This window comes from Sciurus vulgaris (assembly GCF_902686455.1).
Source record: "Sciurus vulgaris genome assembly, chromosome: 11".
Taxonomy (NCBI): domain Eukaryota; kingdom Metazoa; phylum Chordata; class Mammalia; order Rodentia; family Sciuridae; genus Sciurus; species Sciurus vulgaris.
The window spans coordinates 107,825,546-107,853,424 of record NC_136472.1 but is presented as its reverse complement, the minus strand read 5'-3'; the positions used below and the strand labels follow the sequence as shown (position 1 = coordinate 107,853,424).

The following is a 27,879-nucleotide window of genomic DNA, read 5'->3' as shown; positions in this document are numbered from 1 at the left end:
CAAGCCAGAAGGAGATTGTGTGTCTTTCAAATAATAAAAAGAGAAAAAAAAGAAAAACCTGTTGATTTACATTTCTATACCCAGCAAAAGTATCAACAAAGAAGGCAAATAAAGACTCTTTTAAAAAAGCATTGGATTTGGTAACAATTTCTTGGATATGACACCAAAAGCAACAAAAGTAAAATTAGATAAATTACATCAAAGTTTTAAAATTTGTTCATCAAAGGACACAATAAATAGAACAAAAGGAAATCTGTATAATTAAAAAATCCCAAATCATATTTCTGATTAAGATTTTTGTTATGGTTTGGATGTGAGATGTCCCCCAAATGCTCATGTGTGAGACTATACAAGAAGGTTTAGAAGAGAAATGATTGGGTTATGTAAGCCTTAACTCAATCAGTGAATTAATCCCCTAGTGGGAATTAACTGAGTGATACTGAAGGTGGGTAGGATGTCACTGGAGGAGGTGGATATCAGAGGCATGACTTTGGGGTATATATTTTGTATCTGGTGAGTGGAGTCTCTGTCTCTCTCTGTTGCCTGATCATGTCTGATGTGAGCCACTTCCCTCTGCCATATTCTTCCACCATGATGTTCTGCCTCACTTCAGTCCCAAGGAATGGAGCAAATGTCAATGGACTGAGACCTCTGAAATTGTGAGCCCTCAAATAAACTTTTCCTTCTCTACAGTTGTTCTGATCATGTCTTTTAGTCACAGCAGCGAAAAAACTAACTAAAACAAAGTTAGTATACAAAATAAATAAAGAATTCCTACAACTCACCACAACAAAAAAGAACAGCCCAATTTTAAAATGGGCAAAGGACTTGGATAGATTTTTATCCAAAGATGAAATTCAAATGGAAAATAAGCACATGAAATGATGCTCTATATCATTCATCATTACAGAAATGCAAATCAAATCCACAATGAGATACCACTTCATAACCATTAGAATAGCTACTATAAAAAATGAACAATAACAAGTATTGGTGAAGACATAGAAAACTGGAACTCATGTGCACTTTTGGTGGCAATTTAAAATGGTACAGCCACTATGGAAAACAGTATGGGAGTTCCTCAAAAAAATTAAACAGAACTATCATATCATCCAGCAATTCTACTTCTTGGTATACACCCCCAGAAATTGAAAGCAGGGTCTTGAAGACATATTTGTACACCTGAATTCATAGCAACATTATTCAGAGAAACCAAATTATGGAAATAGCCCGAGGTTCCATTGATGGATGAATGCATAAACTAAATGGTATGTACATACAATGGAATATTACTCAGCATCAAAAAAGAAGGGAATTCTGTTATTTGCCAAACATGAATGAAATTTGAGGGCATTTGTTAAGTGAAATAAAGCAGTCACAAAATAAACACTGTATTTTTCCACTTACATAAGATATCTACAGAAGTTAAATTGATAGAAACATAGTAGAATGGTGGTGGCTAGGGGCTGAGCAAATGCAGAAATGGGAGTTCTTGTTTAATGAATATAGAGTTCTAGTTTTGCAAAAGGAAAAAAATTCTAGAGGTTAGTTGCTAAGACTGCAAATGTACTTAACACTACTGAACTGTATACTTAAAAAATGGCTAAATGGTAAATTTTGTGTTATGTGTATTTTACCACAATAATAAATAAGAAAAAAAATGATTCCAAAAAGATGATCACAAATCAAACACTTGGAAGAAAAAGGTTGATAAATATGCAATTAAATATAAATATTATCTATAAAATAATGTTAAAAGTTTATGAGTTTTTAAAAGTACTGAAATTTTGAAAAAAACAGCACCCCAGCAAAAGATTTTCATGGCAAAAAAAAAATGTTCAAATGAGAAAAAAGATCTGGGACAATAACTAAAGAGAGATGTGCAGCTGAATGAGGGTGTTGGGGTTTTGGTTTAGGGATGCTGCTTTGGGTTGGGAGTTTTGCTCTTGGGTTTTCTGTATTTGCTTGCTGTTCTTTATAGGAATAGAGGTTTGAATATGTTTATATGTTAGGAAAAAATAACCTCTTGAAAGGAAGATGTTGGAAACGTAAGAAAGAGAATGCAGATATAAAATTTCTGTATATCCCATTCAGGAAGAATTTATACAAATAATATAGGCTCTTGATAAGAAATATTTAAGATGGACAGGGCCCTCCTATCTCCCAAACCATGCTCATTGTCAGAACACGGCTGTGTCTGGGGGAGAAAGCTGAAGCTGTGCCCAGGTGACCCTGAGCAATTCCTCTGCCTGCAGCTTTTCTGCACCCCAAAGAGTTATTCCTCCTGGAGAACCACTACCTCTGATTTTGTACCATTTTATCTGAGCGAGTCTAATGGATTCGAGCTGAGACCCACTGTGACCAACTGATTTCTGCAAGTCCACCCTCTGACCCTTAGAAATGACCATGCTTCCACTATGTGTATAACTTCTGTCATCTGGCACCATCAACTGACTTGCATCAGTACAATTCATTTTATTTGATCCATTTGAACCTCACCATAGACCTGAGGTCTTTCCTAACTTGTGTAATGCACCACCACTACTTACTATTTTGAAATTGATAGCGCGGTAAGAGCTCAGATTTTCATTCCCTATACACAGAATTGACTATTCTCCAAGGAATATTTTGAGGACTATGGTAGCAGAGACCAGCATAAGACTAGAGAAGCAGATTTTATTGTTTCACATGATTACATGAGGTAAACTGGTGACAGCAGAATAGAGATTTTTTTTTCCATAAAGTAGAATTCATGTTATTTTCAGTTGGCCTCTACTTCTAAGAATTTTTTAAAATCTTGCTTTAAATGTGCTATACCATGTCATATGTTCTAATGCCAAATCATTTGTCTAAATTACATTCTTGCCCTCAGATTTAAATTTCCCATTTTCCTGTCTTCTTTTGATTTTTGGCTCCTACACTGAAACTGTCTCCAAAATATGTGCAGGTTTATTAGCTTCCCCTCATCAACACCATGCAAGCACTAACTATCTAAAAGGAAGCTGCAATCCCAATCACCCTCCAGAGAATTACCGAAAACAAACAAACAAAAAAAATGCAGAGGTTTAAGATACCTGGATTCTCAAAGGAATCTCAAGCAGTACGTAACAATAGCGCAAAAAAAAAAAAAAAATGGTGAGATATAGATAAATACTGGATTCACAGTTTTTATTTTAAAATCTCCACTAACTGAGCACAGTGGCACAGGCCTGGAATTCCAGCAACCTAGGAGGCTGAAGCAGGAGGATCATAAATCTGAAGCCATCCTGAGCATCTTAGCATGACCCTATCTCAAAATAAAACAAAAAGGGTTGGGGGTGTATCTCAGCAGTAGAATATTTGCCCAGCATGTGCAAGGCCTGGGTTCAATCCCTGGTGGTACAAAAATAAATCTTATATAACTCTTCATTTTCATGATCACCAGAATCATTAATTTTTATCATAGCTTTAGTTCATTGTATTGTTTTGTTTTTCATTTGTTTGTTTTTGGTACTAGTGATTGAACCCAGGGGCACTTTACCACTGAGTCACATCCCCAGCCCACTTTAATACTTTATTTAGAGACAAAGTCTTGCTGAGTTGCTTAGAGCCTTGCTAAGTTGCTGAAACTGGCTTTGAACTTGTCATCCTCCTGCCTCAGCCTCCTGAGATAGCTTTAGTTTTGAACTATGATTTCCTTTGGATAAATAGGTATTCATTTTATGTGTTGTATGCCAATTCAACTATTTAAACTCCAATTTTTAAAAATACAAGAATGCAACTAAAATAAAATCAAGAATTATAACTGGCTTTTAATAATTTTCCCAAAAGTTCAGGTAGAACAATTCTATTAGAACCTTAACAGCTATGCATCACTGGCTGGGATACTCAAGGGCAAAATCAAACAAAAGACATTTGAGATTGAACACACTTTAGTTCCAGCATTATATGCATATGACATTCTCATCACCCTTAGCATCAATTCCAGTAACAATCAAAATAAGTTTGAGCCAATTTGTCTTTGTAGCAAGAAACCTGCTTCCTCACATAGACCAACAATCGCCATGATTGTTGTCCACCTTCTGCTATCACTGGCCAGCCACCAGAGGAATGTAATCACTTTCTTCGGGTTAGGACTTATTGGAGCTACAAAGTGTGAGCTGTTTTGCCAAATCCAAGTAAATTGATTGGGTATTAAATTGCCTGCTTGGATTTGGGGGAGACCAAATCTACTCTGCATTTAATTTTTAAGAAAATATCCATAAATTTCTGGGAATTTAATTATTTAGGATAAAATATCTTCTGAAGGAACAATGATTATGGACTGTCTCCTTTTGTATGATCCTTTTGTAAAGAGATGTCCTTGGCTATCTGTTTTGTGCATTTAAGTATGTAATCACTTTCTTCGGGTTAGGACTTATTGGAGCTACAAAGTGTGAGCTGTTTTGCCAAATCCAAGTAAATTGATCGGGTATTAAATTGCCTGCTTGGATTTGGGGGAGACCAAATCTACTCTGCATTTAATTTTTAAGAAAATATCCATAAATTTCTGGGAATTTAATTATTTAGGATAAAATATCTTCTGAAGGAACAATGATTATGGACTGTCTCCTTTTGTATGATCCTTTTGTAAAGAGATGTCCTTGGCTATCTGTTTTGTGCATTTAAGTATGGCAGACACTAGTATTTGTCACTTCCAAGGGGAAACACCAGCCCCTCAGAGAGGAGGGGACCTGCTGGCCTGAATTGACTTCAGTCTACCTGTGGGCAGACTTGGTCTGCCTCCCTTGTAGGATCCAGCTGTCTGAGCACTCCCTCATTTAATCCCACAGATTAATTAATTAATTAATTAATCAATCCCAGATCTCTCTCTTTGCCTCTCTCTGCTCAGCTGGGCCCAACTATGGCATGGCATGAGTCTGCTATGGGCCTGACAGAAACCGCCCAAGAGAGCCATTGTCCTTAGCAAGCTGCAGAAACTGTGGGCTTAAGTCAAAGTTCTAAAGTGATCCACATGAAGGAGAAGAGACTGTGACCTTCCCTAAACCACTGATCTTGGAGATGAACTTTCCAATCCTAATTGTTCAAGCTGGGCCCATCACCTGCAGTTTTTCTTAGTTACATTTCAGAATAGTCATTTTTTTTTAAGTTATGGCCAAAGTTAGTTATTTAACGCTTTAGTTGAACTATCTTGAGACTATTTCAACTGGCATTTTTCATATTTGACTTAATATTAACCTTCATGAAGCATATACTTATTTCTGACACTCTATCCCCTGAAAGCCATTTTTAAGAACTCATTTGACTTGCATGAACCAGTAAAAGCCAAGATCACAGTCTAAAAAGTTTTCTGCAACAACAAAGATTAGCTCACATATGTGAAAGTAATAACATCATACTAGATCTTCACTTTTCCTTTTGAAGTCAGCTTTCCTATCTTAAGCTGTTTCTACATCTCTCATGCAATGGTCTTGACTAAAATGTTCTCAGGTCTCCATTTCCATCTTCATTCTTCTGATACTTCTTCCAAAATCCATACCTGGTGATATAAATTTGGTGCCAATCACATTTGCCCCAATTGCAGTTTTGTTTTGTGGACTCCAAATTAGCAGGAAGAAATCACAAACACAGTAAGGTTAGATTAAATTCTTAATATATTTAACCAAGGATACAGAATCTTATCAGAAGTGGCCACAAAGAGCCAGAGCAAGTGCAGCAAATCTCAGCATGGTTCTCCTTGTCCTCCAGAGCCCGTAATGAGTAGTGACATTATACACAAAAGACTTGTCAAATCTGAGCTTGTTTCTTGCATGCTTTAAGCAACTACGCTGTATTGTACAGTTTGTTCCTATTATTAAGCTCTTGTCTTTCAGTTCCACACTTACTTTTCTATACTCCACACTAGGACTGGAACCCTGCAAAACATAACTCTGCTTTACCAGCCTGTCCTATTAGGCTTTGCCAATAGGGGGAGTCAGAGAGACTCTGGATAGTTCCAGGAAGGAGGCAATGCTCCTCCCTCTCCACTTCCATTTTCCTTTGATGTCACCACTGTAATGGTGATGTTCCTCATCCAGGCACTGGTAGCTAGTAACAATGGAAGTTGTTTCCATTTTCCACCTTCTTGTCACACTCCCAGAATCGTTCTCACTGCATTCCTCAAAGGTACCAGCACCATCCAGGTAGATCACCTTCCTCAGAAGTCTGACCCCCCAGATTCATGTGGTTCAGGCACCTCCTATGTGCTCCTGGGGATGAGTGCCAGAAAGAGAAAGCCCCCTCCTCCAGGTCTGCATCCCAATAACATGGGGTCTTCCTCAGAGATTTTGGGTTCTGATAGTCCCAACCTCCTTCCTTTGTTTCTCCCAGTCCAAAGATGATCTCTCCTTCATGTAATTACTACCTCTGTTACCTCAGGATTATCTTATTGCTTTTTCAGTCCTCCAACACCTGTTTAATCAATTCCCTACATCCAGTTCTCCTGGTAGAAGTAGTTTAGTTTCTGTTTTACCACCTCAACTCTAACATAAAAGTACATCCTTTCCTTGATTCTAAAACCACTGTTAAGCCTTGTGCCATTCATCATCTCATAGACTTTAGCTGGGACTCAATAGAGGAGGAAGAAAGAAATCCTTTCTAACCATCCAAGGACAGGGATGCTATACCTTGATCAGCTAGTAGGGAAATAATTGACCACGTATCTAAGAAAATACCACCAGAAATAAAAATACTAGCTGCCAAAGGACTCATGATATATTGAGAATCCTTCACAACCATGAAAAATATCCAGGTTTCCACAATTCCTCATGGAGACACCTTCTTTGCCATCTTGCTCCCTCCACATATACATCTATTTTCCCCACCAACCCCTACGTGCCCATCTCAGAAAGGAGGCTGCAGTTACAACCACCCAGCGGGTGTGTGCCTTCTGACTGAAATGAAATGAAATGCAGCATTTCTTTAAAAGCCAATTATTTCCAACCTGTTCCATTAGAGTCAAACATGCTAGATGAGCATGTAACATATTGACTTTTGTGCCCTGTGGCATCTGGGGCCATAAATGTCCTGCTTGTCATAATACTCATCTCCATAGCTCTAGCAAATCAGGACCCTCCCCAGGAAAGCACTCATGGCCCATTCATAACTCAGGATGGCAAGGAGACAGGCTGCCTAATGCAAGAGGAGCTGGTCTCTCCTGCCCTCACACTTCTGCACACATGGTCGAACCTGCTGCACACACCCACCTGACCATGAGTCAGGATGCCTCTCCACCTGCATCCGAACAGATGGCAACCATTTCATCCAGCTAGTGCCATTCTCTGCGAGAGGAAAATCAGGTTGCCCCCAGCAGAAAGACAGTCATAGGAGCCCTGATAGAGCCCAGTATAAAAACTTGAGCTTTGCACTGAGACTGACCTGAGTTTGACCAGTAGGTCTACAATTTACTCACTTTCTAGGAAATATTGGACACGTGACTTAACCTCTGTGAGTCTCAGTTTCCCTCCCTGAAAACATGGAACAGTGTTGTAATGATGACTACATAATTCAATGTATATAGAGCTGCTTATACAATAGCCACCACATTGTAAGCACTTGAGAAAGAGTAGACATGATTATTATGTTCTGTTTTTTATAAACATTAACAACCTACTAGATGTCATATTGCTGTGAGACAGTGCATTCAATGCAGCACCTCACCATCTGTAGGTATAATAGAAGCAAAAAGGCAGGAAAGTAAATTTCCATGAATCTTTAAAATGATCACTGTATGGTTGAGACACGAGGTGTTCCCCAAAAGCTCATGTGTAAGACAATGCAAGAAAGTTTAGAGGTGAAATGATTGGGTGATGAGAACCTTATATTAATCAGTGCATTAATCCCCTGACATGGATTAATTGTAGGGCAAGAACTGTAGACAACGTAGGGTATGACTAGAGGACGTAGGTAACTGGGGGTGTGCCTTTGAGGTTTGTATTTTTGTCTCTGGTGAGTGGATCTCTCTCTGCTTCCCAGTTACCATTTTCTGAGCTGCTTTTTTCCTCCATGCCCTTTTGCCATGATGTCCTGTCTCACCTTGGGCCCAGAGCAACGCATTTGGCCATCTATGAACTGAGATCTCTGAAAATAGGAGCTAAGATAAACTTTTTCTCCTCTATATTGTTCTTTTTGGGTATTTTGGTCACAACAATGAAAAAACTGACTAAAACAATCACTTAACTATATCCCCCCTGGAAGATGCAAACCCACATACCTTCCTCTTTGTCTCCTAAACTCCCCACCATTCTTCCCAACCCTTCCCTCAATCCCTGCAGAACTCCAAAAAGCAGGTGGGAGTGATCTTCCTGAATTCCTCTATAGTGCTCTGTTCCTAACAAGCTTCTCCTATATCCTGCTATCTGTTGGATGACTCCTAATGGGACTGCTCCTGATGATCAGCCAAGTGCACAGGCGCTGCTCTTCCCAGATCCAGCAGGGGAAACTGTGGGCATCCAGCAGAAGTGTGTACAATGCTCTCAGATCACACCCTGAACTTTTACACAGGTGTGGCATTTGGGATTCACCAGGGAAGCTACATAATTACTTAGAAAGAGTGCCATCTGATTGTTCCTTTCTCTGCAAGTGCAATCTCTCCTAATAACATCATCCAACTGAATGCCTCCTAATTCTGTCGGAATGCATTTTAATTATCACTGCTTCTTATGTTGGCGAGCTGTTGCTGGAGTTTTTGATTTGTGATGGAAAATAGGGAAGCCATAAAGTATTTTGGTGACATCTCCCTGATTAGGCAGCATTGCAGCAAAACAAGTTGTCACAATAAAACTGATTAATCAAGTTGTCAGAGTAAAACAAATTAATGCCACAAAAACCTTTGCTGGAAATTACCTTCGTATCTGGAAGTATTTGACGAATGGATTACTTCTATTAGCGGAAACTTTCATCTCATGAGCAACTCTTCCAAGTTGCACTGGGAATTTGAGTTGGGCCAGTTGCCCTATTGTAGGGGAATAACCTAGGGATATCTGGAGAGCAGACACTGACTTGACTTTTAGAGATGCTTTGTTCCTAACTGCTTGGGAGACTGTTAGTACCTGCAGCATAATCTAGTCACCATAAAATTTTAATGCAAAATAAATACAAAGGCCATTATCCAGCTCCTACTAGAGTCTAGATTTAGTTTTTAATTTATTAAAATGTTTAGTCACAGTCCTCTGGCTGGAAGGGCACTCTGCAGTTCTTATACGTTTCTCTGTCTCAACAGCATCTGTACTGGAGATGACAAGGACAGGTTCTGTCTGCCACAGTTTGTCCTAACATAGATGGCAGTGTTTGGTGAAGCAGAGCCTCATGCCTCACAACCACAGCTGACTGGACAGAAGTGAGCATGGCCACTTATCTCAGAATTAATTATGAGCCAAGCCAATTTCATCTTAAGATTTTAACAGGAAATCCTGATAAAATGGGCCAATTAACTATGGGGGCTGAAGGAAGAAGAGTACCTTAAGGTAATTCAGTGCCCCTAAGCTTTGGTAAGACCCATAATTGAGTGAAAACTCTGAGGTAGATAGATGTAGAGCAGAACAGGAAGAAGATGGTGAATAGCAAAAAGTAACAGGCAATAGCCCGTAGGGAGCTGGGAATCAAAGTAATCACTGGGGGAGCTTCCAATTCAGAAGGATTCCTGGGCTCAATTTTAATGTGTATTTTTATAGTAAAATCTTTACTTGAGAAAATGGGGGTGGGTCTCTCTCTAGAAAATACCTTTGACAGGCTCAAGGGGGCAATATCAGGGGAATAGAGAAGAGGTAAAAAGGAATCCATATTAAAGTTAATGATAAACTCTTCAGCAGAACATATACCACTCTGTATGCCTTACCAGACCATATTTCCTGCATACCATCCCTGAACATATGCCTTCTGATGCCAGTCGACAATGCTACACTCCTCAAATTACCTCAGCTTTGGAAGAAAGTGTTAAAGCACACACCAGTGCCTCCCAGGCATCCTCGCGAGGAGTTGACCGTCGTAATGGAGTGGACAGATATTCATTGCAGCAAAACCAGGGGTCCAGTAATGGGGTCCAGATTTTGAAGGCATCGAGCACACCACCACTTCCTCCAATATTAAGAAACCTCTCTTGGAAGGCGTTAGCCATGCTGCTTTTGGGAAATGATAGAAAAGAGGTAAAGGTGTTATGATCAAGTCTACCCAAAATAAAATCCTAGAATCATACTTTGTTCTTTCCACTTTCTAAGGAATAAAAGGTCACACCTACAGAGATGTGTGCATACACACACACACACACACATGCATGCACACACACACACAAATTTGTGGCTTGAATTATTTTTAAATGAAACATTTTATATAAATACATGAGTTCAAAAAGCTGAATTATCAAATACCAAATGCTCTGATCATTCTAAGCAACAGAATGATAGAAACCATAAAAAAGCAAGTAGGTTTTCAATGCTCAAGAGAATGAATATGTCATCCAGCTCAGTACTGCTGTGCAATTCAACACAAAGACTACCGATTCCTGAAAGGAGATTTGGCAACTGGAAAGTGCAAGGTTAACTCAAACTTAATTTCAAAGTCAGAGCATATACTCCACCTCCTTCAGAGAGGCAACGGGAGCATAGAGTGGAGAGGACCAAAGAGAGCGAAGTTTAAAATAACTCCAGTCTGCACAATTCTTTACAGCTCATTCTACTGTCTCACCCACAGAAGCTCATTTTGTTCCTCCTCAGTACAATCCCAGGAATCATTGTTACTGTCATCACCATCTCCTCTTTTTGGTAGAGAAAACAGGTTCCGAGAGATCAAAAACTTTCCATCAGAGAAGGGCATCTCTTGTGGCAGCTGGATCCTTCCAAGCCATATGAGCAGGGAACTTCTCAAAGCCCAATTCCTTCCGTGCAGAAGTCTCTCTCACACACACCAGCTGGGAACCTAAGCAAAAGCTGCCATCAGTAGCAGGACCACAGATGGGCAGCTCCCACTGCCTTTAACCCACCTGGGGTGATGGCCTCTACTGGCCTAGGAAGCCAGTGTCACTGAATCCCACCCTCCCCATTCTGTCCCTTCCCTATTCAGCTCTGACCAAAATGCAGCCCCTGATCATCCATCCTCATCCCCACACTGCCTGTGCTTCCCATCCTTATCTTTCTTTTCTTGGTGGCCCTCCTGAGCTGCCATTCCACTGTGGAAAACTCTGCCACAACATTCCCCACCATTTGGTGGAACTCCCTCACCTCCTAGCCCTAACACCTAGGTGTGTTCCTCCTGGATTCAGAAGCTTAGGCCCACATTCTTCACTCGGCAGGTTTCTGAACATACCTGTTGCTTCACGCTGCCTTTCCTCTACTTACAATGCTCTTCCTGCCACCCTGCACCACCCTTCCTCCCTAATCCTATCTTCCTAGCAAACACAAAACTCATCTGTCAAGAGTAATTCATGTCTCTTCTCTGGGCAGCCATTTCTGACCACTTCCTTCTGTAACAACTGTGCCCTATTCAGAAGTCTTTCATAGACAAAACATGTCGGCACAGTCATTTGTTCATATGACCATCTCCCCTATTATACTCAGAGTTTCCGGAAGGTGAAGATCACGTCTTGTTCATGTCCATGTACTCTGTCAGTTCCAACACATAGTCAGTGCTTTATCAGTATTCACTAGATAAATAAAAGCAGGAATGAATGAATGAAAGTGGCAAAGCCAGACTCTAATATGATCTTCCACCACTATCATCATGCTCAATGACAACTGTCAAATAAGTAAATGGAATGCCAGAAGTCACTGTGGCTGTTCTTGACCTCTTAGGTCCTTATCACATATATTGTGTATCAAGGATGAATTAGAGAATTACCTAGTATTCAAGAAGAGAAAAAGATGAAAAACGTAGAGGCCCAGAGAAATAAAGGACTTGTGCCACTTGGCAACTTAGGGGTTGAGCCCAGACTCAAACCCAACCACCTGCCACCTGGTCCATTGCTCCATCTTCTGTACCCACAGCCTCTCATGATATTGGAGGCAGAAGGTCACTACCCTGGACATCATTAAATCCACAGTCTTGGACCAGGTGTGCCCACCAAGATGTCACAGGAAGGGAATTCTGCCTGTTTATCCCAGACCCAGGTTTGGACTCACCCAGACTCAGGCTCACACCCAGTAGATAGCACCTACTCAACAAATGCAGTGCTACAGGGAGTTAACCTCTCTGAGCTCAGATTCTTCCCCTACACATATTAGGGATGACATCCTTCTCTCAGTGTTGGTGTGAAAGTAAGTAACATGGTCTATGTCTAAGACCTTAGCTAGGGTTTTTCCAGCATTAGATGCTTAATAGATGAACATCTTAATTTGGTTTTGAGTCACAAAATAGTCATTTTGAAGGGTTATTTTCTACAAAGGAAGTTTAAAGTCGTCCTTAAAATCATTCTTCCAAGAGATAGATCTCCTTGACTTGTGGACTCTATTGTTCCAGATGGTCTTCCACACCCTTGCCTAAGTTAAAAAAAAAAAAAAAAATGCTGCTTTTTTGGTTCGACATACCTCTTTCACAATCTCTTTTATAAACTATCATCCAAAATAATCTTCTCAGTTCAGGCAGGAAAAATATATTTCACATGGAATGGAAGAGAGGCTTTTAGTTATCTTCATAGCTTTTTAGTATTTTCATTTTCCGTGCTAAATCACTGTCCTGCTATTTATAAACTGGTCCATCCTGTTCTTTTTCTGCCACCCGGTTTACTTCCCTATTTTCTTTTATTTTGTACTAATTTAATCTTTTTAATCAAAGATTTATATGCACATAGTTTAAAGAGCAAATAGTTCTATAAGTCTGATTATCATAAACAGCACATCCTCTACCATTACCACAATCTCCATTCCTTTTCCCTCCCTAGAGGTAAACATTTTCCAACTCTTTTACATGATTTTCTCTTTCTATGTCAGTAAATAACATACTTGCATTGCTACCAAAAAAATACATTTTTTATACTCTGTTGGTCTATCTAGAAGATGAAAATTTCACTCTTTTTCCTAGTTCTACCATGTACATGCCCCCTTTCCCATCTCCCTGTCCCCATTTTGCCTCATAGACTCAGAAGGTGAATTTGGCTAGATCAATATATAATGTCTACTTTCTTTACTGCTATGTAGATATTCTTCAGAGCAAGCCATTTGTATACCATTGTTGCTTTCCAGTCTTGCACATTTTATTTCCCCTGTACTTAACAAAGGTCCAGTTGGGCCAGGCACAATAGTGCTCGCCTGTGATCCCAGTACTTGGGTGGCTGCAACAGGAGGAAAACAAGTTCAGCTTAGCAGGGCAACTTAGCAGGACCTATCTCCATACATAATAATGAAAGGACTGGGAATATAGCTCAGTGATGCAGCACTGGTCCAGGTCCTGGGTTCATTCCCCAGTACCAAAATAATAATCGTAATAATAATAATAATAATGGTCTTGTTTCTATGTGCCTATCACCAATTCAACTCCAAACACTTGTCCACTTGTGTGAATCTCCCAACACGTTCATACACACCAGCTGTTCTATCGACTTCATGTTACTGAGAAAATCTCCCGGGAGCCTTTGGGCCTGCTTGGTCTGGACTGGTTGCTCACCAGACCTGCTACCACTGTCCTTTTGAGAAGCTCTTTTTCCCATTGTGCTGGGCATTTCCTCCACCTCAGTCTTGTGTTGGAGTCCTTTTCTCAGATTCTATGTCTTTTTTTTTTTTTTTTTCCTAGTTTATTTCCTCTTTCTTGGCACAATGGGCCCTTTGGTAGCTTCACAGGAGAAGGGACACAGAGGAAACAAATTCACAAATTTCTTGAGGCTTGAATGTCTTAAGATGTCTCTATCCTGCCTTAATATTTAAGTGACTGTTTGAATATAGAACTCTTGGTTGGAAATTACTTTCCCTTTAGATTTTCAAAGTATTGTTCCATTGTCTTTTAGCTTCTAGGATGGCTGTCTTAAATGTTCTAAAATTTTACCATGATATGCCTTCCATAGCTCTGTTTTCCTCCACTGTGCTGATTCCAGAAACTCATGTCATTAATTTCAATGAGCTTTTACTGCATAATATTTTTAACAATTTTCCCCCCTGACTTATCTGTTCTTCCTTCTGGAGTTCCCATTATTTGAATGTTGGATCTCCTGCAGGCCCTTTGCTTTGATTTTCTTTACTTTTCCCCCTCCCATTTTTCATGTCTGTCTTTTTGCTCTGCTCCAGAAAGATTTACCCAACTTTACCATCATTTTTTTATTCCATACGTTTTTGAAGACCTACTATGTGCCAAGCAACATTCAAGGCACTGGAAGTGCCACTATGGGGAAAGAAAAATCCCCGTCATCTTTGATCATATGGTCTTTGGATTCTACTACTCTTTTGCTTCTACTACCAAATTTTAAATTTCCAGGAAGTATTTGTGATCTCCAAATGTTCCTTCTTCATAACATCATATTCTGGGTTTTAGCTCTCTGAGCAGTTTGATGAACTTCTTTGAAGTTTTCTTCTTCCTGCACAATTTCCATTTCCTTCCAATTATCTTTGCTCATTGTTTGTTTTGGTTGACATCTTTCATTTTACTTTCCTCAAATATCTGGGTATCTGCCTGCTATGGTTGGAGTGTGTCCCCCAAGGTTCTTTGCAAGAAGCTTAAGAGTGTGGTGATATTGAGAGGTGATGGAACATTTCAGAGGTAGGGTCTAGTACAAGGCAATTAGGTCACAGGGGCATTGTCTTCAGAAGGGATTAATGGCACTCTTGCAAAGTACACTAGCTCTTGGAAGAGCAAATTGTTATTAAAAAAAAAAGTACAAATGTAGCCCCTGAATCCCCCCAGGTTTCCTGTCTCACCATGTGATCTCTTCCACACATACTCCTACCATTGTAATGCCATCTGCCATGAGACTCTCACCAGAAGCCAAACAAGATGGAGCCACCTGATCTTTCAGCCTCTAAAACCATGGGCTAAATAAACCTCTTTAAAAAAAAAATCAAGTACCCAACCTCAGATGTTTTGTTACAAGAACAGAAAATGAACTAATACACTGCTCATATTTGAAAGTGGCATGCCAAAACACTAATAAGAAGCATTGTGTTTATGGCTGGGACCTGTAAATCTTGATCTTTATAACAGGTGTTTAGTTGATTTGGTATATTCTATTCTTGCGAAATCCCTGATGTTGGTCTCCTTAGGTATTTCCTTTTGAACTTGCTGATTTTTTAGGGCTACAACATTCAATATGTTAACTTTTACTTAATCCATTAAGTAAAGGACAGCTGATGGGATAGAAGTGAGCATGGCCACTTATCTTACTATTAATCATAAGCTGAGCCAATTACATTCCATCTTAAGATTTTAGCAAGAAATCCTGATAAAACGGGCCAGTTAACTAGGCCCATAATTAATACCACTCAATAAGGTGGTATTACTGAATTCAAAAAGGAATGTCTTTTTCGTGTTTCAAGACCCTCTTTTTTCTTTTTAAATTTTTTAATTTGTTCTAATTTGTTGTACATGACAGTAGAATGCATTTATACATTTTGATAGATCATACATAAATGTAAGTTCTCGTTTTTCTGATTATACATATTGTAGGATCATATCAGTCTTGCAGTCATATATGTATATGAGGTAATAACATCTGTTTCACTCTACTATCCTTTCTACACACATACCCCTCCCCCTCCCTTCACTCCCCTCTGACTAATATAAAGTAACTCTATTCTTCCCTATCCCCCAACCCTTATTGTGAATTAGTGTCCACATATCAGAGAAAACATTCAGCCTTTGGTTTGGAGGTTTGGCTTATTTCACTTAGCATGATATTTTCTAACTCCATCCATTTAACTGCAAATGCCAGAATTTTATTCTTATTTAAAGCTGAGTAATACACACACACACACACACACACACACACACACACACACACATATACATATCTCACATTTTCTTTATCCATTCATCTTTTGAAGGGCACCTAGGTTGGTTCCATATTTTAGCTATTGTGAGTTGAGGGGCTATAAACATTGATGTGGCTGCATCTCTGCAGTATGTTGATTTAAGTTCTTTGGTTATAAACCAAGGAGTGGAATTGCTGGGTTAAATGGTAGCTCCGTTCCAGGTTTTCTGAAGAATCTCCATACTGCTTTCCATAATGGTTTCACCATTTTGCATTCCCACCAATAATGTATGAGTGCGCTTTTTTCCCCACATCCTCACCAACATTTATGGTTGCTTGTATTCTTGATAATTGTCATTCTGATTGGAGTGAAATGAAATCTTAAAGTAGTTTTGATTTGCATTTCTCAAATTGCTAGAGATGTTGAACAGTTTTTCATATATTTGTTGATTGATTGTACATCTTCTTCTGTGAAGTGTCTGTTCAGTTCCTTAGCCCATTTATTGATTTGGGTTATTTGGTTTTTTTGATGTTAAGTTTTTTGAGTTTTTTAATATATATCCTAGAAATTAATACTTTTTCTGAGGTGTATGTGGTAAGGATTTTCTCCCAGTCTGTAGGCTCTCACTTCACATTATTGATTGTTTCTTTTGCTGAGATTTTTAGTTTGAATCCATTCCTTTACAATTCAGTAATACCACCTCAAACTGCCTCATGTTGTTGATATTGAGAGTCTGTTTGCCTTACCATAGTGAAAGATGAACATTCTTCTGTCTGCACAATTATATGATGAAGATGATGATGATAGTATTAATTGTCTTTTGCTGCAGAATAAATCACCCCCAAAATTTTACAATTTAAGGCAGCAAACACTATCTCATAGTCTGTGGTGCCAGTAATCTGGACACAGCTTAATTGTATATCTCTGCCTCAAGGTTCTCACAAGGACACAACAAAAAGTCCATTGAGGTTGCAGTCTTATCTGAAGGTTCAAGTGGCAGAAGGTCCCAGCAATGCCCTGAATTTGATCTGTACTCAGAAGGCAATTCTGAAACTATAGCAGCATTTTTCATCTTAAGAAACTGAGGGTTTTCAAATTCACCTTCTTCATAGCATCCTATTTGATTTGGGGCTGCCCTATCTTCCTTCTCTAAGCTCACCAAGTCCTGGTTCCTCTTCCTTTATCCATACTTCCTTTAGTTTATCTCTGTCCTCTTACATTTTACTAAAAGCAACATAATGACACTAGACAGCACCTTCAACCCTTTGCTTGGAAATCTCATTAGCTAGATTACCCAGATCAGTAGGCAAAACATTTTCTATTTTCCAAATTCCATGGACAAAATCTGAAGTCTCTGCCACCATCTAACAAAGATTCCCTCTCTCCGGTTCCATGTTTCTCACCTCCTTTTGAGCCCTCAGCATGATTGTGGTTCCAATTTTTATTAGCAGTCTATTCAGCTTAACTTAGGTTTTCTCTAAATCTTCCCAGCCTTCATTTTCTGACCAGTTAAAAGTCACTCCATATTTTAGATGTCTTAATAGTATCACCCACCAATCGTACCAAAACATATTAGGTATCTATTGCTGTATAAAACTTCTTAAACTTATCAACTTCAAACATTAAACATGTACTGTGTCACCATTTCTTTGGATCCAGAATTGTAGCTTAGCTAGATGTCTGTGCCTCAAGTTCTTTCACAAGACTATAAGTCAGGGGCCAACTGAAGCTATTAGTCTCAAGGAATAGCTTGACTATAGGAGGAACTATTCCCAAGCTCTCCCACATGATTGTTGATAGAATTCCACATTTGACAGGCTGTTGGGTTAAAAGCTTCTGGTCTTTGCTTGCTACTGAGTGGGTGCATCCTTTGGTTCCCTGCTAAATGGGAACCAAACATGGCAGTTTTGCCAGAGTAAGTGAATGCAAGAGTAAAAGAGGGAGGCCTAAGATACAACCACGATCTTTTTTTTTTTAATAACCTAACCTCATAAGTGTTATGTCATCACTTTTACCATATTCATTGGTTAGTAATAAGACAAAGTCTAATCTTCTCTCAAGGGGAGGGGCCTATAGAAGATCATGAGTATTCAGAGGCAGGGATGAGGGAAGAATTTGCTGTAGGTTGTCTACTATGATAATGAGAGGTAATGTAATGTAACATTAAAAAACAACATAAGCCAAAACATTGAAAAGCCAAAATAACAGAAACACAGAATGGAAAGCAAAGTCCTGCTTTTCAGATAAGGTATCTCCTGTCTAGCTCTCTACCTTAGCAGTATATGCATCATCACACTGGACTGCTTTGTTGGCTGGTAACACAAACTTTCCTAGCTCTTTAAAATCTGATTATGATTCTTATGCAAACATCTTCATGATATTAAATTTGTGTAAGTCAAGTATTATATAACCAGAGGAACTACTATAATTTGGAGGAGAGAAACATACACTGGGAAATGTAATCACAGCATCCATGAAATTTGTGACATTAGAAAGACCCTCAATTTCCTGGAACAACCATGACAGCTCCTGCTGTGGCCCCTCCTGCTTCCCTGCTTGTTTCTCTCTGCTTCATACTGATATATGGTTGTAGAATTCATTACTGATTAGCCTCTAAGCCATTCATCCATTCATTCCTCATCCACAAAGCACGAGTGAGTCCCTGATGGGTGTTCATCCTGCCCTAGGTCCCCAAAAGAACTATCATAGTCTCTGCATTCTGGAGCATGAGGTTTGACACGGGGAGGTGAGCAAAGGAAAGTCCACTCACAAAACCTTTGAGCTGAGTCTCAAAGGATGATTGGGAGCTCACTGAATGGATGGGGCTGGGGAAGGTGGTGCATGTGGCAAGTACTGCACCAGACCCCGAATAAGACCCCAGACTATTCAAATCTATGTTTTGTTTCTTATTTAAAATTTCTGCCCAAAGATATGGAAATGGAAGAGTAAACTCCTAGATGGTGTATGTTTTAATAAATCTCATGAGGATTTTGTTTACCTTAGAGTATATGCATAGGTAGAAAGGTTAAAAGAATATATGTCAGGGAGAAACCCACAAAACAGAGTTGCTGCCATTAGCCTGGGAGCACTCCCTGATCCAACACTCTTCACACCTGTTCAATGTCTCTCTTCCAGGTTGCTGAATTATAAGCTCCCTGAGGACAAGGGCATTGTTTGTCCTATTCACCTTCGAGTTTCCAGAACATAGTGGAGTCCAGAGTCCATGGCATTGGGTGCATGTGGGGTTCAAAACAGGTACATGGCTGAATGAATCAATAAGCAAAGCATTCTCTGTTCCTGAAAGTGGTTATATGGACGCTTGACGGGAATGTTACAGAGAAGATTCTGGAGAGGCAACAGGGACCAGAGTTGTAAAGTGATCTATATGAACATTTAGCTCTATTCCAACTCCATAATTTTAAGATACAGAAAGGAATAAAGCAATACAGTCTTTCCTCTAGAATAGACACATTCTCCAAATTCTAATAGATAATAATAAAGCCCAATAATTTAGTATATTAGGTGTATATCTACTCCCTGAACAAGAAGCTGGACAGAAAAAATTTAAAATTTAAAGGTTACTATGGTTTGTTTTGCTGTTTTCACTAACACTTTGCAAAGGTAAGGAAGACTCCTGATTGAAAGAGAGAATCACTAAGAACCCATATCCTGAGCTGAATTTTGACTCTTTTCTAAGTGACAAGGCTACTCACCCACTGCCTTATTGATGGGGTAGTTGTTCTTGACATTATTTGGTTCACAGTCAATCCTGAGAATACAATGAAAGTTATGAGTCTTCTCCCTAAAATGCACATAGACACATTTATCCAGAAATTTACTAACCGTTTCTGTGGCTCCCCTTTCTCCTTACAGCTCGTATGCAGATGTCAAGTTGAGAAACTCTGGCCTGGCATGAAGTAGTAACTTTGATTCCCAAACAGCTAAGTGGAAGATGTGCTCCCGAGGGCTTGGGCCATCAGATGCATTGTTCCCTTTTCCTTCTCAGATTCTTTTGGTGGCATGACAAAAGCAGACCTGACATTTGCCAGCTGCACCCAGCCACTGAGAGAGAGTGAATGCTCTGGAAAGATCTGAGTGGTCAGCCAATTGTACCCTTGAGCTCAGAGCTTATATCTGCTCTATACTGCAAGATTTCAAATAAAGAACAAAGGAAGAGAACAAGGTTTGTGGAGATTTTAATTGAAAAAAAAAAAGAAATCAGTGAATGAAGAGTCATGGGATTGCAAAAAAAAAAAAAAAAAAAAAGGTAGCAGATGCAGAGAGAGAGTGAGAGAGACAGAAGGGTTATGGAGAGGTAGGACTGGACAGGTTGTGTCACCTCAGGCTTGGCCTCCCTGTGATTAGCAGCACAGCAGCTCTGAGACAACTAAGCTAGCCAACTATAAAACTGTTTAACTTGCTAGGACTTTAATCAATAAGAACCAGTATAACATTTGTGCTTCATGTTCCTCTTATTTACACAGAAGACAAACTAAAGAAAAACTCTATTCCTCCAGTCAAAAACATTTCCTTCAGGGAGTCAAGCTCCTTCAGAGTCAACAACAAAATGGTGAGAGGAAAAAATTAAGCACTTCAGCAAAGCTATATTTAAATCCAGTCCAAAGAGTCTCTTAGTTTTCTCTTTCTTTCCAGCTGGTTCCAATCTCAGCAAAACTCCTCAATTAAATTGCCACCAATCTGTAGTCTCCTGTTGAGGTTTCTGGTTGGAAAGAGGAGGGCAGCAGCTCTGGAAGCCAAGGTCAAGTCCAAACCCAGCCCTCCCGAATGGTTAACCCCTGCTCTGGCCAACGCTAGGGTATTCCTCAGGAGCCCTGAAGCCCCCTCTTACCTGTCTAAACCTTCGAGGGCCAGATAGGTGAGAAATGCAATGTCATCAACAGACCTGGCTTTGAATCCTGCCCTGCCTCTTACTACCTATGTGGGTTATTTGGATTCTTATCCTCTCTAAGCTCCAGCTTTGTGATCTGTGAAGTTGGGAGATTGACACCTTCCATACTGGGTTGTTGTGAGTATTCAATATGACTGTTCAGGGTCTACATGCTCACGTGATACCTGTCACATAGGTAGGAATTCAGTAAACATCAGCTGCTATGATTAAACCACCCCTCCCACCCCAGCTCCCACAAAATGCTGAGATATGCCTATTGTCACCTTCTATTGAGATAATTTGATAAAGTCTCATCTCACCACCTCACAGAAAACCTGGCCTCCATCTGTGTACCATGACCTCATGGGTGCTTGATAAGCATTTGGCAAATTAACACAGTTGGGAGTATACTATATATAGGGCCATGCTTTTCCCTATTAACAGGACTCAGAAGAGGTCTGTGTAATCTATCCAGGCTTCTGGAAATTTCTCTCTTCATGTTATTCCTTGTGGTTTGTTCTCTCCTTGATGACTATTCCTGTTTTGCTCTTTAAAATAAAGTCAGTCACTTAGGGGGAGGAGCCCATGTTCCACTTAGGGTCTGTGGACTTGGCAAACCCTCAGCAGTCCAGTGGAGGAGGAATTAACATTTGCAAGGGCAACGAGTCTCATGCCAATGGTCCCGGGGCTGTCCTCATCTGCATGGGCGATAACACACCATGTGTTGTCTTCAAGGCAGAAACAGCCCAAAGAACCACTCAGCTAGCTCCAGGAAATGGCTAAATGGCAGGTCAAATTGCCCATAACTTTGACGAGGAGGATGCCTGGATGATTCCAGCATCTCTCTAGGGAGGAATGAAATTCAGAATTCAAGCATCAAGAAAAGGACTCATAAAAAAAAAAAAAAAAAAAAAAAAAAAACCTATGCAGAATTTACACCCTGCCATAAAATGGGAAAGGACTTAGGATGCAAAGACACCCTTCTATTAGCAGAGCCTATTTGTTAGGAAACAACCTCCCCCAGCTGGACCAAGCTGTTCGCCTTCAGACAGTTCCTGTGAGGGCCAAAGAATCCAGACATTTGCAATTACAGTATATCAATTTGTTTTTAAATTATAAGGCTGCTGGGAAGAGTTGACTCCTTATCAGAAATATGCTACATGGTGCTCTGTGGCAGCCACTATAAGATGTGGTGAGACCACCAATCTGTCGAGACTCAGAAGGCAAAGGATTTTTGTGCCTGCATGTATAGCCAAAGCCAAGCAGCAGGAGTGATAGGCAAGCTCAGAGTTGGCCCCTCTTTCACTCCAAGAAGACACTGGATCTGCCAGTGTCTCACATGGCCTCATCCCAGCACATGCACAAGTTGCTAGAGGTGTCCTCCCAACGGATCTTGACACAGCTAAGCATCCTCTCAGTGCTTTTTTGTTCCCTCTGTTGTGTGTTTTTGGAGAAAGGGTATCTTCCAGGAGAGGGTCTCCAAGGGGTTGGCTGCAAACTATCAGGACTAGAACTTTACCTCCTGTGAGGAATCCACCCTTCCTCTTCATCCACACTGCATGTGCATCGTCTTGTCAGGTGAAACAGATGGGTATCACTCTATCACCTGGAAGACCAGTGGCCATCTTCACTGAACTGAACATAGCCTCGATTCCAATGGAGAATTTATCTTTCATTTCGTGAAGGGCCCAAGAAAGTATCCTGGTGCTGTCAATGGACAGGCAAGGAGACGCCTTGCTACCTCACTTGCACACTGTGCTGCATGGTGGAGAAGACGAGGGCTCCTCCTTGAGGTTAACATCTCTACCTCACTCTCCAGCCTCTTTCTGCAGGACCTCACACCCAGTGTTCTTCTTCCCCTACCACCACCCCTTCCTGGTCCTAAATCCTTTCTTGCGAGAGCCTTTCCTATGGGGTCTCAGCTAGAAGTAAGTTACGCCATTCCCCGTCCGTGCTTCTGCTCCCTACTGGGGGATGGGAGAGCCACTTTGGATCCTGTGTTTGAAAGAGATGCATGTCCTTCAAACGGAGGCTCTCTCCCTGAGAGCTGCCACAACTACCTCCTCCTCATTTTCTGAGATGCAAACATTTTCTTTTGAAAATCATATATTCATCTTAGTTATAAGACTTTGACTATATTCCTTGTGAAGTAATAATCCTAACCTTTTTTTTCTGGGGGGGGGGGTGTTAAGGAGGTTCTGGGAATCAAAGTCAGGACCTTCCTGCATGATAAGCACACGTTCTACCACTGAGTAATACCCTAAGCTCAATCCCAATCATTCTATGATAAAGAATCCTTTCTCTCCTTGCTGGGATAGTTCATGATAAAGAGGTTTCAAATGCATCTGCCTGGAACAGTGGAGACTTGCTTCCAGTTTTCTCCTCTCACTGTGTTTGGGTAGGATCTGTTTCAGTTCATCCTCCTCCTGCACATCAAAGCTAAGGCATCTCCAAGGCCCCTACCCCACCCACAAGCCCAATCCACCTTTCAAGTCCTGCTTCTTCCTGTGGGTCATTAAAAGAAGAGCCTCTCCAGAAAGGAACCCAAAAAAATCTGCTTCACAATGAGAGTGAGTGAGCAGGAAGGTGGCACTCAGAGTCTCAGGAGCACCTTTAATGCAAAGTCATTCTCATGTCCAGACTAGAAAGTCCCCCCATCACCAGGCAGGCCCCACATATACTGGGGAACTTCAGGACACTCAGGGGCTGTCAGTCCTTCCTAACTGGCTTCTGCACCTTAATCTTGAGTTTAAGTTTGGAGATGTTTGAAATTTTCAAAGTTATTTTCCAGATTAGTCCCTTGCTCTAGGATACCTGGATAAAGAGCCTTTCTCCTTTTACTGAACCCTTTACTTCATCCGTTATGCATATTCTGGCCTCTGGCAGTGTTAGGGAAAAAAATTTACACCATATCACACACTCTTAAAGCACCTTCAGTTCTGGGTTCAACACCTACACATTGACATTTTTGTCATTTCTTGCTCACCTCAACCCCCTGAGACCAGTTTCCATGCCCACCACTCAAACATCTGCTGCTGAAGGGTTCAATGACTGCCTTATCATGATATCCAATGTCCGTTGTGGCATTTGCTCCTCCTGGGTTTTCTCTGTGGCTCTGGCTACTTTTTATCATAGGGTGACCCATATAATTTTCATCCAATCCAGATGCTTACAAGAGTAAAAGGGGCAGAATAATTTATCACATGAGCACAGCAGGCATACACCAGAAAAAAATTGCAGACAGACCAAGACATCTGACTCATTTGTCATCAGTCTTCTTTACTGGTTTTTCTTCCTCTACTTATCCTTAAAAGCCAATCTCTCTCAGAACCTTGTCCTTAATGCCCCCTCTTCTCATTCCACACACTTCTCTTAGGTGATCTCCCCATTACCAAAACATCAAATGTCATCTAAATGCTAATGGTTTTCAAATCGGTATCTCCAACTGCAGCAGTGTGTCCCTAAGATGGCTGCAGTGGTCCTTGAAGTCTGGGATCACACCCTTGTGCAGCGCCTTCCATTATGGTATCAAGGTCAGTCTGTGTGACCAAAAGGTTATGGCCAAAATGATGGTGTGTGACTTCAGAGGCCAGCTCAATAACGGACATTGCCATTTCTGCTCTGATTTCTTGATCACTTTCTCTGGAAAAAATCAGCTGCCCTGTCATGAAGATACTCAAACAGCTCCTATGGAGAGGTGATAATGTGTCTCTTGCAAAAAGGAGTGACTCAACAGGCTGTGAGAGAGCCATCTTGGAAGCAGATCCTCTGGCCCCAGTCAGACCTGCAGCCTGGAGCTCCGACCAGCATTTTAACTGCAAGTCATGGGAGGTCCCCAATCTAAGGCACCCTTCAACTCATGCATAAAATTGAAGCAATAAATATTATTGATTTAAGTCACTGAATTTTGAGGGCAATTTACTACAAGCAACAGATATCTAAGTAAACAACTCTACTCTTCCTCTGGAGCATTATATCCAGCTACCTAAGTGTCTCTACTCTGTGCCTGAGTATTCCAAATAAAAGTCAAATTCAGCACTCCTGATCAAAATACACTTTCCCTTCCATCACACTCTTCCCAAATCTGTTCCTTCAATTTTGCACCATCTCACTGAATGGCGGCAGCATCCTCCTGGTTACTAAAACCAGAAACCCAAACACCATCCTTTCCCCCACCAGACCCACACATGCAGATGCCATCCATCCCCACATCCTCACAATTGATTCCTTCTCCTAAGTGAACCTCTTTCAGATCCATCCACATCCCTTCATCTACTTCAAGTCAGGCCACCATCATCATCTCTCTTTAGTTACTGCAATAACCTTGCCTCTATTTATACATCCCTCTTCTCAGGATATTTTATAAGAAAATAAACCAGCATGTCACCTCCCTTGATACTTAAAGCCCTTCAATAATACCACAATGGTTTTAGAACAAAACCCAAACCCCCATCTCAATTCACACAAACCCCCAGTCTCCAGCTTTGCCCTTCCCATCTGGGCATACTGGTTTCCTTTTGTCTACCCCACTGTACTCATCCTCTTTCTCTGTCTGGAGCCCATATCCTTTCCCCAGATCCCCACCGTCACCAGGAACTTAACTGAAAAGTCACTTCTTCTAGGAAGCCATCCATGATCAATATGGACCATGGTAGGTACTGCTGTTGGGAAGCAGAGCCTGAGACAGGGCAGAAGGTTTGCTCTTGCAATCAACTCCTATGGAAGGCAAACAAGCAAGATTGGGAGGAACGAGAAATTGAGTTGAGAAGCCCACCTCTCACCCCCATTCCCCAAAAACGGCCTCAGCAGACCTCAGGAGGCCAAGTCTTGAATGAGCCTTTTAGAGTTATCCCAAGTGAGAATGAGAAGGTTGGGCTATATACACCTGCACCCAGCAGTCACTGGATGCAGGTTGCCAGGAAATGGGTGCAATATTGGGCAGGAGCTTGAGAGAGGAAATCTTACAGGAAACTGGGAGCTGAAGGTCCTCCATCTACATCTGCCAGCAGCACACCCAGCAGCTGGGGGGCTGAGTTCTTCATCCAAAGGGGGCTCTCTGCAGCACAAGTGCTCCAGGTGAGCTTCTGTCCTCACCCCCACTGCCTTGTAACTGTATGACTCCCCAGTGAGCTCAGTGAGGGCAGGTTCATACCTTTTGCATCTCTCACCCCACTGCTTGGCACCCAATAATCACTCCATGCGTCTATTAAATGAGTTTGAAAGACCAGAGGTAACCACTGGGGCCTTCCTGGAAGCCCTCCTTCCCTGAACTCCATCTACTCCTACCTGAGCCATGCCATGTAGCTTTTCCAGGAGGAGGGGGTTTATTCTAGAGGCAAGAAAAAAAATGGGCACGCACACACCCTTGGAGTAGCTGTCTGCTGCCGGAAATGCAGAGCCCAAATGAACAAGTCTGGTGCAGCCAGATGCCCCAGAGGAATATTTTTTCCTCCTTATTTTATTCTCACTTATTAAATTTTAAACAGCCCTCGAAGACTCCAGACTAATGCGGAAATCAAACACAACAAAACAATGCGTTTGTTTTCTATTAATATGATAGAGCAGGCAGCCTGGCTGTAGCTAAGTTGTGAATTATGGGGGGAAATTAACTGTCTGGTTTCTTTGTATAGACCCTGAATTCCACCCACAGTGACCCCCATTAGGGGCCAGCAGTTCTTGCAGAGGTCAAGATCCCAGTTTCTGGAGATCCAGTTGCCTGCAAATAGTCTCCCTAACAGACTGTTGCCAAGGCAGGTCCAGGAGCCCTTGGACAGATGCTGGCTGCCTACGGAAGCAAATGAGTCAGGAAGCTCTGCCTGGAGCTGACTGCCAACCTAGGTTCTCCAACTCCAGCTTGACGTTTAGGGAGGGAGCTCTTAAGAATTTTCTAGGGGAGTAGAAATGCCCACAGGACAAGGAACTCCTAGAGGAGAGCCTGGGATGGCCTCTGGCAGTTGCCCTAAACTCATTTTTACCTATCAGCCATCTTTCCTACCAGAGCTGGGCCCTGGGATATAAGGCATCCCAAAGCTGCCTTTTAGACACCAGGACATCTTGAAATGGTATAGAAGCAAGTTATGCAAAGGCAAGTAAATTGGGCTTTAAATTAGGTGATCACATAACTTATCATCCAAATTAGAATACTGAGAAAGAGAGAGTGTTGTTGGCCAGTAAGCCAAGACATCAGGAGTGAGTTGGACTGTCCCAAGCAAACCAGATGTGTGGCCACCTACTTTTAGGACTGCACCCCCAATGTGCCACTCCTGAGCTTTCAATCCCTCCTCTCTCCACCCATCACCCTGTCCTGACCCTCCCCTTGGGGCAATGGGCAAGGGTGGAGTGGGGTCTAGCTGAAGGTCAAGGAAGGGAACCTGGACTCAGAGAAGGGACGAGATGTTTCCTCATAATTGGAAGGCCATTTTCATTTGAAATTTGGTGTGAAAAATGACCTAGGCACATTTTTCTGCTAAATATATTTCCTTCTGCAACCCCCACAGTGTCCAGCACTGAATGAATAGTTTTGTAGGAAGGAAGGTTCTGAAAGGGGAGGTGGGCTGGAGCCCCACATCCATAATCCTGCATCCCAAGTTTGCCCTGACGTAGCCTGTCCTGTGTTCGGCAGCTCTTCCTTCCAAGTTTCTATTTGATGATCACCTGGGCCAAAGGAGGTTTAGGTCTTCATAGAAATAGAGACCATACATAGGCCACTAGCCCGTCACCCACTAGTGGCTTAGATCATCCTAGGTGGGAGTAGGCACTAAGCATGTGCTCTTGCGTGTGTGTGCTTACATACATGTTCCAGTATATTGTGTGCTTGTGTGTATGCTTGTGTTTGAGTACCAGCATAAGTGCTTCTGTGTTTGTGTGTTTCTGTGGGTGCTTGTATGTGTGCTAGTTTGTTCCCGTACATATACTCTGAGTGTCATGTACAAGCACTTGCTTGTATGTTTACAGAAATGGCACAGTACATTTCCACACAGACTTGTGGGTACAGAATTTTCACTTTCCTTCAGCAATTGCAGAGACAAGGAAAAGCAAAATCACCAGCAGGACAACTCCCTTTCCACCCCAGAGCAGCTTCAGAGGGAATCT

At 41.2% G+C, this 27,879-nt stretch overlaps 1 long non-coding RNA gene across 1 annotated transcript in view; it reads left to right on the top strand.

Moving 5' to 3' along the window:
* Nucleotides 1–20,051, top strand: part of LOC306638620 — a 35,579-nt gene extending 15,528 nt beyond the window's left edge. The window contains exons 2-3 of the long non-coding RNA XR_013757495.1: nucleotides 19,035–19,154; nucleotides 19,773–20,051. This is a non-coding gene — a long non-coding RNA (uncharacterized lncRNA). The remainder of the gene's footprint in view (nucleotides 1–19,034; nucleotides 19,155–19,772) is intronic.
* The last annotated feature ends 7,828 nt before the right edge of the window (nucleotides 20,052–27,879 follow it).